The sequence below is a fragment of the Gymnoscopelus microlampas genome, assembly GCF_963454915.1.
Source record: "Gymnoscopelus microlampas genome assembly, chromosome: 1".
Lineage (NCBI taxonomy): Eukaryota > Metazoa > Chordata > Actinopteri > Myctophiformes > Myctophidae > Gymnoscopelus > Gymnoscopelus microlampas.
This window is the reverse complement of record NC_139962.1, coordinates 20,166,478-20,179,710: the sequence shown is the minus strand read 5'-3', so window position 1 is coordinate 20,179,710 and position 13,233 is coordinate 20,166,478. Positions and strand designations below refer to the sequence as shown.

Below are 13,233 nucleotides of genomic sequence, written 5' to 3'. Positions count from 1 at the left end.
GAACACAGTCGCCCAAAGACTGAAAATCTTTAGGAAAAATAAAATATTGAGGACTGCATTGTGAACACATTTAGGTCTGTGTATGAATCAATACATTTAGTATGATGCAACAGCAAAGCTATGTACAACACCCTGATGGAAATGTAAACTAGATATTCAATGGAAGGGCTGCCCCGGTGGATCACTGACAGAGGTGTCCTGCTGTTTTTAGAAGTGGGGAAGAGCATTATGTGCATGCACAATATGAAAACATTATGCACACGCAGTCTGAAAATATTATTGTGACAGCTCACCTTGAATATGAAACTGTATTACATATAGAATATTATCAATAGCATAAAAATGACAATCACATAAATATGTATGAAAAAATATACATGTCAGCAGAATATGCATGGTAACAACAAGGGTGCAATTTGTGAAAAGAAACTTCTTTTTGTAGCCTAGGGATCCTTGTGTAGGATGTGAAACTAGCAAATACTACTAAGAAAAACTGCCGAATGAATTAACTGTTTCAACTGCTTCGACCACTTTTTATCAGAGATGTATAGCAAATTAAAATCTTAATCAATGGCGATTTCTTCCTCGGCCTAGTGGGAATGTGCGTACAAAATTTCACGGAAATCGCACACTGCGTTCATGATTTGAGGAATTTTGTTCAAAAGGGACCTATCCTACAAACGTTGTAAGGCAATGTTAGGCAAGTAGGATGGAATATGAAATATGTGACACATCCATCTTGATTACATGACCATAGAGATACTGTGTACCGATTTGCATGTTTTTTGGACAGAATCTGAAGGAGTAAGAAGAAAACATTTGTTTTACAAAAGTCAGCCTCGGTGGCGCTCGAAAAGGCAGATGTGAAAAATGCAGGGCAAAGGTTTTTGCTTGGCCTCTAGGGAGTGTGCGTGCAAAGTTTCACGCAGATCGGTGCACTTATAGGTAAAAACGTGAATCGGCCTGTTATAGCGCCACCATGACGCTGATGTGAACGTTTTCAAGTGGCATTTCTTCCTGGGCCAAGTGGGAATCTAGGTGGAAAACTTCACGGAAATCGCATGCTGCTTTTCATGATTTGAGGCATTTTGTTCAAAACGAACCAATCCTGCAAACTTTGGAAGCCAATCTTAGCCAATCAGGATGGAATATGGAAAATCGGACAGATCCGTGTTGATCACATGACTATAGAGATACTGTGTAAAAATGTTTTGAAAAAGTCGGCCTCATGGTGGCGCTATGACAGGCTGATCTGAAAAATGTGGGGCAGAGGTTCTGCTGTGGCATCCAGGGAGTGTGTGTGTGCAGTTTCACAGCGACCGGGCAATCGGTGGTGGAGATTAGCTGCTCGCAGACAGAAGGACGGACGGACACGCGGACACACGGACAGGGGGCAAAACATACTCTCGAGACAATTAACGAATGGGCTCTGGCCACGTCCGCTGCATGTAGAGTTTGTCGCTAAAAACCATCAGGTGGTAAATGCAATTGTCCCATAGAAAGGAGGTGTCAATTACTGCCGACATTTCCCTTTTTCTCCTTTGTACATAGTGTTTTGTATTTGTTGATGATATGTATTATAGCGTTATTTCTTTATACTATGTTGATGAATTGAATACATACATGTATGGACCACAATGGAAACAAGTCCTCAGGACTTTCTTTTGTGTTATCCTTTTAGCCTTATGTCTGACTGCACCTGTTTGGTATGGTGACCTGTTTGGTATGGTGGCCGCCATATTTCCGGGGGGAACGGGCACTGGCCAATATCAGCGTGTTGACTACTGGCCAACCACAGCGCCTCGTTTCCCGGACTTGTCAGAATCTAGTTGTCCCGCCCCCACCTGCCTCTGATTGGCCTACTGAACGCCCCCATCTGTGACGCACACGGAGATTTCCAGCTGCCCCCCCGGAAGCGGAAGCGCGTCTGCCATACAGGCGCTTCAGAGCCAGAGGAGGCGTCTACCTTTATATGTCTATGCTCTCTCCACTACACCCCTGATATGACCACACAGTATGAGTGCATACCACGTAGCTATGGCCATAGTCCTATCCCGAAGCTGACCCCGGTTCGAATCCGACCAAAGGCTCTTTGCTACATGTCATCCCCGCTCTCTCTCCTGCCTTTCCTATATCTTCTTTACTTTAAAGTTTTGGAGACTGGGAGACACACGCCACAGTGTAAATAAAATGTATATCCTAATAAAGTTACACATTTATTAGGATGGACCTTGTTTTCACTTTGCTAGCAACACCAGACTTTTCTGCTACCCTGCCTACTTTTTTCCACCAGCAACAAATGTATGGACAAGACAGCTGGATTCTGTCACTACAAGCTATACAAGTATTAAAATTCTATTCCAAAATTCTATTTTTATCATCAAGGATTATTGAAGGAATCTGGCTTTCATTACTGCCATTGTCTACACAGCCACTGACCTCACTGCCAGTAGACCATTTTTTATTTTGTATATATATATATTAACAGCCAGCAAATCCATTACTTCCAGTAAAGACACTGCTCTGAGTGAGTAGTAGCCTACAACATACCTTCTGTAAGCAAGCTCCTCAATGCTGCCAGTCATAGCCAAAAATGTATAAATCACTTTAAGATTATGGATTAAAGGATTTACAGTTTACATTGTCTCAGCAGGATCTAGAAAAACCTGTCCATGCATTCATCTTCAGTATACCTGACAGTAACTGTAACGTTGTCTTTACAGATCTCCCTAAAACATTTATCAGACAGCAGCAGTTGATTCAGAATGCTGCTTGAGTCCTCACTAATAGCCTGAAAGTGGATCATACAGTATCTCTCCAGTTCTCAGATCATTACACTAGCTCCCTGTCTGTCAAATAATTGATTTCAAAATATTGCTATTGGTCTATAAAGCATGGAACGGTTTAGGGCCAAAATATATTCCTGCTCTTGTGCTACATCATGAACCATCCATACTTCTTTGGTCATCTGGGACAGGTCTGCTTTCTGAACCCAGAGTCAAAACTAAACGTGGAGAAGCAGCATTCAGTTTGTATGCAGGTCTGCTACAACTCTGTTATTTTAAATCTCAGCTGAAGACCTTTCTGGTGGCTACTATCTTTTACAGAGTTTATATAATTTATTATGTGCTGTTATTTTATTATCTCATCTTTCTTTCTGTTATATATTATCTTCTTTTTGTCTCCGCCAGGCCGAAAGGCTTGGGCCGAGACTATGTTTTCCCCCTGTCCGTCCGTCCGTGTGTCCGTCCGTCCGTCCGTCTGCGACCAGCTAATCTCCGCCACCGTTGGCCCAGTCGCTGTGAAACTGCACACACACACTCCCTGGATGCCACAGCAGAACCTCTGCCCCACATTTTTCAGATCAGCCTGTCATAGCACCACCAGGAGGCCGATTTTTACAAAACAAATGTTTTGCTATTACTCCTTCAGATTCTGTCCAAAAATCACGCAAATCGGTACACAGTATCTATAATCATGTGATCAAGACGGATGTGTCCGCTATTTCATATTCCATCCTAGTTGGCTAACATTGGCTTCCAAACGTTGCAGGATAGGACTGTTTTGAACAAAGTGCCTCAAATCATGAACGCAGCGTGCGATTACCGTGAAAGTTTGCACGCACATTCCCACTAGGCCGAGGAAGAAATGCCTCCCTTTTCACATTGGCCTATTATGGCGCCACCTGGAGGCCACAATAACCTCCCTGACCTGGCGGAGACCTGTGCTCCGAGGAGCACTTTTTCTAGTTTCTAATTGTATTGACATGGCCATTATATGTGTTTCTTTTGCACTTAATACTCTGTCTTAGTCTTAATGTTTCGTGTAAAGCACTTTGAATTGTCTTGTTGTTGAAATGTGCTATACAAACATACCCGTTGTGATTTTTATTGGCTGCAGCTGGGGTTACCTTGCTATGACATATCTGTGTCTGTTGGTTGTGATACATTTTGGCCACGGGTTACAATTGATGAGAGGGTTAGTTCAACCTAACTGTGGCTGGAGCTTTCATATGTGACCTGCATCACTTGTCTATTTTTCATCTACGTATTTCTTGTTTTTTGTAAGAAATAATTGCCATGCTTGGTAATTCTGGTATTTGATTCTATTTTGTGATTTGAGTGGTGGAGTAGTGGAGGATGAGGCTGGATAGGTCCTCTGTCACATAAGTCATGAAATTAAAGGATTTTGGAAAACAAATTTATTTCAGAATTGCTCTACAGGAGCTGCAAATGGATGTAAGTGCATTGCTAGCTCTAATGGGCCTTCCAAATCTGAAGCATAGTTGTTTTGCAAGTCCAATGAATAGATAATGCTTGTTCCTTTTGACTTTAGAGTGTCATTTACAAAGTCGGTAAACATCAATCATTTTGGATGCCACTTTGAATAGAAAACGTTTTCCTTTTTCTCTTCTTCAAATCACTAATAAACAGCACAGGAGTTCCACATACATTTTCTACCACTCTTCGCTATTTTGGAGGAGCACTATTTCTTGATATGCCACCCACTAGGATAGCGATTATTTTCTTCAAATCTAAACAACACTGCTTGTTTCTTTCCATATCTAGAAAGTAGTTTATATGTAACACTGTGTGTGATCGATTATACACTAGACCGGTGGCCTATACTCAGGAACGATGCAAGTCGGGAACAATGCAAGTTGTAAATGCATGCCTCACCAGGTTATGTAATACCCGTGGTACCTGTCAGAGTACCGGTTGTATTAGTCTGTCTGTCTGTGTCCCTTTTATGGAATCTGTATCTGTCTGCCGTTTTGTAATGTATTTTTAATGCAATCATTTTTTTTTACATACAATGCACAAAATCTCTGTACATCCGTCCGTTTGTAGTTCAGGTATCTCGAGAACCATCCGCCTGACCAACTTCAAATTCAGTACGCATGTCACTCGCAAAGACTGGAGAAAGTGCCATGTCCGGTGTCAAGTCTGTCAGATAAGCGTTGTCCAGAACCGCCGATCTGACCAATCGTTGCATCGTTCCTCAGTAGATCGTGCCACCAGTCTAGTAAAAATGTATAAGAGGAAATACGTAAAATAAATAATTAGCATTATCATATAAATTGTGATGCAAAAGTCACCTACAGTAATATTGAGCGATTCGTGCAAATGTTATGAGTAAAACGGTATGACATTAAAAAACATGTGATCATCCAATCGCAGAGGTACATTCATTCTGCTGGAGTCCATATCAACCTGGACAATGGAGAATTCACCTGACCTGTGGGTGGTCTTAGAGATCTGGGAAAGATTCAGAGCGGCAAATGTAGGTCTGTTTTCCATCATGAGATGAAGAAGCGTACACCACTGGGAGTGGTTACACTGTCTCATCCATGGTTCCCCTGTGGAACTGATTCAGGTCAGACTGTAGAGAGCGTGACAGGCAAACCACCCTGATCCAAGAAGAGGAGTTTATGCAGATAATTGTCTCCTCACATGGGAGCCCCTGTTGACTCGGTTAGAGGGGGGGAATCGGATTCTCCTGGCCAGAAGTTTGTGACTTGTCGCTTTAGCCTAGAATTGGAATAATTTGATGTTTATTAGGGTGTACAAATAAAAATCCAGTTGGCTTGTGACTCTTCTGTCAGGTTCCCTCGTTGTTTGCATCGAATATTTACTGTGCATTTGTAGGAATTTGATTTTTATTCTGAGTGATTTACTGAACAAATGCTGCTGCAATGCAAGCTTCAATTTGTAGAGCATTGTCTTTGTAAGACATCAATATTAAATAGTGTTCATAGTGATTTGTCTATGGTCAAATCCATATAATGCTCAGAAAATATTCCACTAATCATAGAAAATGTAATCATGGCAAATGGGCAGTATAACAAAATGACCAGAAAGTCAGGCAGGGTGTAGGCAAGCATTTTTTTTTTCTTTCTTTTTTTTCCTTCAATATCAAGAAGAGTGAATTAAAGACATAAATATGGGAATGGGGTATAAAGCAGGTAATGGGAGGTGTGGTCTGTGGCACACAGACACATATGTGAATTATGAATAATGCTCCCTGGTCACAAAGCAGCTGTTTATTTGTTGAACAATGATGTGAACAGGTTGGTATAAAAGCGGCATATGAAGGCATACTTTTATGACCATTGTCTGACTGCTTTCTTGAGAAGAACACCCATATTTTCTAAGGTGAGTTCCTTGCACAGAACTGAACATAATTGTTGGGTTTTCAGTTCATGAGAGATATGTGAAGTGAAACTAAGGCTGTTATTCTCACACATCCTGGTTACTCAGTTTATAAGTGCACGCATGTCATTTACATTGTAAGCCCTTAATTGGACATGGTTGACCTGGACATCTTAGGATTGCTTTACTGACAGTAGGGCACTGGCATCAATCAACTAAAAGCATTCTGTAATTTGTTTGGAGGCTTATTTTTGCCCCATCCCAGCATATTGAAAGTGTGTTGCCTTTCCTATAGTATAAAGTAGTAGTTCCCAAACGGTATGCCTTGGGATTATTATTATTCCCATTATTATACACATTATTATTGCAATATATACAGTACAACTAGAAAAGGGCGTAGGCGGAACACATAGCCAGGTTGGGTATGCCTAGCCAGGCTGGGTTGCCTAGCCAGGGCAGCCGTCAGGACCCAAGGAAGCTGTAGGCCGGGGTTAATAGTATTTCTACAACATACTGTAGGGTTGCGACGTTTTCTTTTTTGTGGCCGAAGTGAAAGTTCTTTTGGAAGCGAGCTCTATAGAGGCCCCTCAACATCAAATTGTACAAAAGTGTTCAATGTGCGACCTACGATTCCAAAACGTAATAGCGCCACCATGAGGCTGATTTGAAAACATAGAGGTGTCTTCCTTGGCCTACCGGGATTCTGTGCATGCAAACTTTGATGACGATTGGGCTCGCAGGTTGCGAGATTAGTGTGCACACTGCACAGGGACACCTGTTGGCCTGTTGGCCATACAAAAAAATATATGTATTTACTGTTTAAATGCTAATTTGTTTTCATTGTCAGTGTTTCAATCTCATGTATTCTCCCTCACACACACACTCCTGCTCTGTGTACCAAGATGAAGTCTAAAATAACTGGGCTGTAAAATATACTCCCACACCTACAGGGCCCCACCTCCCAGCAATGAAAACCATACAGACGCTCCATAAATAGCACATTCATGCATTTGGGTTTTTACACCAAGCAGAACTTTCAGTGAGATCTGTGAGAGCTGTTTAAATCAGCAAATGCCTTAGCTGATCAAGACAAATATGACTTAATGTGGGTTCACACTACAAGATAATCGTGGTGATTTTGGGTTGGAATCGTCCCTCTGGACAATCAGAATAGGCGTTGCCCATTCTAGCCTGATCAGGATAGATTATCTGGATAGATTATCCTGTGAGTGGTTCAAAGATCCAATCTTAAACCTCCTAACTTCCTCCCAGACGATCAGGGCCATCCCAATAATTCTCAAATATGTTTGATATTTATCTGGATGATTACATCACTACTGTCCGAATGGGACGGCAGGAGTGGCGGGTGACCAAGACAAACAACAACAAGGAGACAGAGATTCAGTGAAAGAGAGGACGTTTGACAAGGCCACCAGTCAAAACAACCTGTGGTGCGTTGGACAGCTGAGGCTTGCCGATATGCAGCAATAACTAGCAATAATCTACATGTATATAATGTTTGTCTGTTGCCACCGCACATTTTATAGGCTCTATTGTTTACATCTGCTTGCGCGTGTGATCACACCACTTTGGGGTGCTGTGTTAGCGTTGCTCCGGCAAGCCTAATAATGTCAATACAATCGTGTAGTGTGTGATTTTTTTTTATCTTAAAAAAAAGTTAGTTTTTGCCCTCATTTCGGTCTTTTGGCTAAAAGCTTGGCTTTTTTGAAGAACCTTGCATTGATCCAAGTGTGCATAACTTCCTTATTTTATCAAAATACAAATATAAAAATCACACCCTGTGTGAAGGAAGCGGTGCCTTTGGGGCGGGGCTTAACTCATTTCAGTTCGTCCCTATTGGTGGTCTGAGTCCACTTACCAAATTTGTACTTGGTAGCATGCTGCAAACTGGAATAATGGCTGTTTAAAGCCCAGCCAATGGGCAGACAGAGGGGGCGGGGCTTAAGTAATTACAGTTTGTCCCTATTGGTGGTTTTAGTCCATGTCCAAAATTTGTACTCCGTAGCATGCTGCGAACTTGAGTTATGGCTGTTTAAAGGCCAGCCAATGGGAAGACAGAGGGGGCGGGGCTTGAGCAATTCATGCTCGGCCCGTATTGGTGGTCTAAGTCCACATACCAAATTTGGACTTGGTGGCATGCTGCAAACTGGAGTTATAGCTGTTTAAAATCCCGTGCTCATACGGGCGGACGTCCCTGGGGGTCCCTGGACCCCTCTTTGATAACCGGTGGCACGTGTGGCAAATGAGAGGAGAGATGGCATAGGCAATCTCCAAGTCTGTGTGTGTGTGTGTGTGTGTGTGTGTGTGTGTGTGTGTGTGTGTGTGTGCGTGTGCGTGTGTTTGTATGTGTTGCTTCTTTGCCGTGCTCATCCCGGGCTCATACACACAGACACACAGACACACAGACACACACACAGACACAGAGTCAAAGCCACGTATAGAGCGGTTGGCACCGCTAAAAATGTGAGAAGCGTAAAGGCACAGGAGAGTGTGTTGGGGCTGTTTACTCATATTGAAAACAGACACACTCTCAGTCTTAATATAAGCGCTAAGGTTTGGGCGAGGGATGGGCATACAGTACTCATACTGTTGCATGGATTTGTGCAATGACTTTACCTTGCAGGTTATGCAGATTGTGCACTTGTATCCTCCTTCAAGAAACCTGTAATTGATATAACCTACTCAACAACAATTGAGTTTTGTTGATTCATTCTCACTATTGCTCTCCTCTCAATGGGACATTTTTGCTTGTGCTACTCTGTTGGTATCATGGTAGCAAGGGGTAGATATAAATTCTGGGTACAAGTCATCAGGTTTTAATGACAGCAGTTCTTCACGCGAGAAATGATATTGCCTGCCTCTACACACATTACCCCAGGGTATGAATCTTCTTGTATAGTATTCTTGTCACAGATTGAGCCAATTTAATTTCAAAAGAGCATCTTCAAAGAAAAATGGCTTGTGGCTTCCCTTGAATTTGACTGATAAGCTAAATTTGCTAATTCATTTTCGGTTAACCTTATAGTCTTTGAAGCCTACATTACCGCAACTGCTTTAGGTATGTTCAGTGTGTGTGTGTGTGTGTGTGTGTGTGTGTGTGTGTGTGTGTGTGTGTGTGTGTGTGTGTGTGTGTGTGTGTGTGTGTGTGTGTGTGTGTGTGTGTGTGTGTGTGTGTGTGTGTGTATGTATGTATGTATGTATGTGTATGTATATGTATATGTATATATATGTTTAATCCAAAAGTCAGATGGTTGACTTGGCCAGCATTAAACATATCAAACACAACATCAACCATATTTTAATACAAAAGAGGAGATTAATTAGTGTTTTGGTTTGAAGACCTGATGCAGTTACACCTAAAAGCCCATCATCCAATGCAAATATGTACTGCTCTACGCTACTATTGTATTGGATAACATTAAGTACACCCAAAGTTATTTCTGTGAGAGTAGTGAGCAGACTCCCTCTTAATTCAGTCTGTCAGCTCTCTGCATAAAAGTCATCGGCGCTCAACCTTTCCCCCAGCGATTTCGGCAGAGATTCACTGAGCTGTCAGAAAACAATTGCTCTTTGTAAAAGGCAGGGGCCGGTGCAACTTTAATTTTAAAGATGTTTTAAACGAGCTGCCAGTGTATGATGGATGGGCTGTGTGGAACATGCCTCCTGTTCCCCTGTATGCTACAACAGAGGCCTTTAATTATGAGACCCCTGTATTGATGCTGTCAGCTCCTATGTGATATGCATCATGCACGTGGTGAGAGTTTTTTTTTTCTCCACCTGGCAGCCCACTGTAAAAGATAGCATGCATGGAATGTCATCTGTTGAAATTGCAGTGTCATCAAAGAAGAATACTTATTACCAAAGGATCAAGGCCTCTCAGCATGATTCAAAGCCTTTGGTATTCATGTATTCATTCTCACTCATAGATCAAGTGAATTTGATCAACCCTGAATAATCAGTCTCTACAGTGAACATCTATGTGCAATGCATAAAAGAAATTCAAAACTAAAGGGTAGGATATTATGCCATTAATACGCTATACAGAGCTTATGATATCTCCTAGAAGGTGCTGATATTACCTAAAACATGCTTCTGTAGTTCAAAAAGGTGCAACAGCCTTTAGTACTATAATGGGCTATAATGATCTACTCTCCAGTTTGTTGTTAAGTCCTGGTTAAACATAAAAGGGAACTGTGGTGATTTTAGACATCAGAATCTGTTTACTTGTCACCAGTGGTGGAAAGTAACTAAGTACATGTACTTAAGTACTGTACTTAAGTACGATTTTGAGGTATCTGTACTTTACTTGAGTATTTCTAATTGTCTCCGCCAGGCCGAAGGCATGGCGAGAGAGTATGTTTTACCCTCCGTCCGTCCGTCCGTGTGTGTGTCCGTCCGTGTGTGTGTGTGTCCCTCCTGTCTGTGTGTTACCAGCTAATCTCCGGCACCGTTGGCCCGTTCGCTCCGAAACTGTGCACACACACTCCCTGGATGCCAATTCAGAACCTCTGCCCCAATGTTTTCACATGGGCCTGTTATAGCGCCACCAGGAGGCCGATTTGTGCAAAACATTTTTTTTTACATTACTCCTACAGATTTTATCCAAACGTCATGCAAATCGGTACACAGTATCTCTATAGTCATGTGATCAACACGGATCTGTCCGATTTCCCATATTCCTTCCTCATTGCCTATGGTTGGCTTCCAAAGTTTGTAGGATTGCTCCTTTTTGAACAAAAAGCCTCAAACTATCCACGCAGCTTGCAATTTCCGTGAAATTTCACACGCACATTCCCACTAGGCCGAGGAAGAAATGCCACCCTTTTCACATTGGCCTGTTATAGCGCCACCAGCAGGTCTAATTTAGCAAAACACATTTTTGGAACAAAATGCCTCAAATCATGAATGCAGTGTGTGATTGCCGTGAAAGACCTAAGAATAAATGGCACCATTTTCACATTGGCCTATTATAGCGCCACCAGGAGGCCAGAATAACGTACCTGACCTGGCGGAGACCTGTGCTCCGAGGAGCACTTTTTCTAGTTTTCAGTACTTTTACTTCTACTCCACTACATCTCAGAGGCAAATACTGTACTTTTACTCCACTACAATTATTTGAAAACTTTAGTGACTAGTTACTTTTGAGATATAAATTATGATATTATGAAATATACATTAACCACTTTAGCCCTATTTTATACATAGGCTATTTGAAAATAGCCGATCTACAAGCTCACAACGCGTCGCGATGCGACGCGTTGTGAGCTTGTAGATCTGCTATTTTCAAACATTTTAGTACTTTTACTTTTGGTACTTTAAGTACATTTTGATGCCAATACTTTGGTGCTTTTACTCAAGTACATTTTTAATTCCGGACTTTTACTTGTAACGGAGTACTTCTACATTGCAGTATTGATACTTTTACTTAAGTAAAACATTTGAGTACTTTTCCCACCACTGCTTGTCATGTGGACTATAACATAGCATGTGAAATGTGTTGTGTCCCTATAGAACATTTCCTGAATGATGATTTTCTCAAACGTTCCACCGCTCGCTCTAGACTAATAGCTCTAACACTAATACTCCACGACTAAACAGACTGTGATTGGTTCCCTTTTAAAGGTGAAGGTCAAAGAATGTTCACATTATTGTGTAGGATAATATTCTCAACAAACAAGTTGAAGTGGTATGTTATGTAAAAGCAAAAACAATTAACTAATCGATGAAAAAACGATATTCCATTACTGAAAACATGCATACTGTACAAGCAGAAACTATAGTATATATAGACTGTGTTTCACAGTAATGATCACTGGGCCATTTTTATCTGTACTTTTTGGCAACTTATCCTTAAACGATTACGCACAACAGAGAACAATTAAGCGAAAACCAAAACATTTCTTAAATCTCAAAGGATCGTTGAAAACAGAGAAAGCAAAATTAGAGCATGATGGTTTGAAGACACCCATATTGTATTCATCTGTCACAGATGAATGTACTTCTAAAGAAGTTGAACATTAACATTATTTCATGTCTGATGTTGGCTTTTTCATTCAAAACAAATCATAGCTAATCTGTGTTGTACCCTGCATGTCACCACATGCTTCAAGAGTTCCATTATTGTCCCCGTACCCAAGAACTCCTCCACAGAACATTTTATTTGATTTATTTGACACTATTTTAAGGATAAGACACAATACTTATTTCCATTTTTGTCCATGGTTTTGGACAAACAAAAAATTACAACAGAGAACAGGAATTGGAACATAAATAAAACAACATAAAACTATAAAACTAAAAGAGTGCTGTATATTACTGTTTAGCATGCTTGTTAATAGGACTAGAGGTTTGGGCCGCTTCGCGGCCCTCACATCTAGCTCGATCAAAAAGAAGATGCTGCGGCCAATAAGAAGGAAAGCTGCTGTGGCTAAAATGTTAAGATGTAGTAGGAAATGTAGTTTTATATTAACCGTACACTATGTAAGTACATTGAAGGCGGGAAAAGAAGCCAATATTATAGCCAGAGCTCTGATCAACAGTCTGGGGCAAGTTTCGGGGCAAGTGGAGTGTTCGTGTGTTGACCAACCCCGGACAAATTCTGGAGGTCATTTCAATTAAAGTAGTAGGATAGGATAGGATGTTCGTATGAAGTGCTACTGTGGTATATCCAGGATTAAAAGTAGTTATTAAGTTATTACACATGATAATATTACTACCAGGTTATTTTGTTATAACACATTGGTTTAATAATAAGCAACTGGGTTAAAGAATTGATGACTCACTCAAAGTCCACTATGCCAGCAAAAAGTGACTGAGTTTCCCTAACAGAAGACTAATCAGTTCTCACATTTACATTTGAAAGGGGTGATGAGTACATCACCTGATGAAGCTCCAAGAACTGAACTACTTTGATAAGGAGAACAGAGGGTGGTCATCAATGTAAATAGCATAAATCATTAGTTCCTCTCTTCTACTGATTCCCCATAAGCAAGACAGTTGCTGCAAGCCATCAAAGCAAGTTTGTAAGCAACATAGATAAGATAAATAAGATAATATAAAG

At 41.1% G+C, this 13,233-nt stretch overlaps 1 protein-coding gene across 2 annotated transcripts in view; it reads left to right on the top strand.

Annotated features, from left to right (window-relative positions):
• gpc6a (glypican 6a) overlaps window positions 1-13,233 on the top strand; it is a 188,568-nt gene that overhangs the window by 77,878 nt on the left and 97,457 nt on the right. The gene's annotated exons all lie outside the window — the stretch shown is intronic.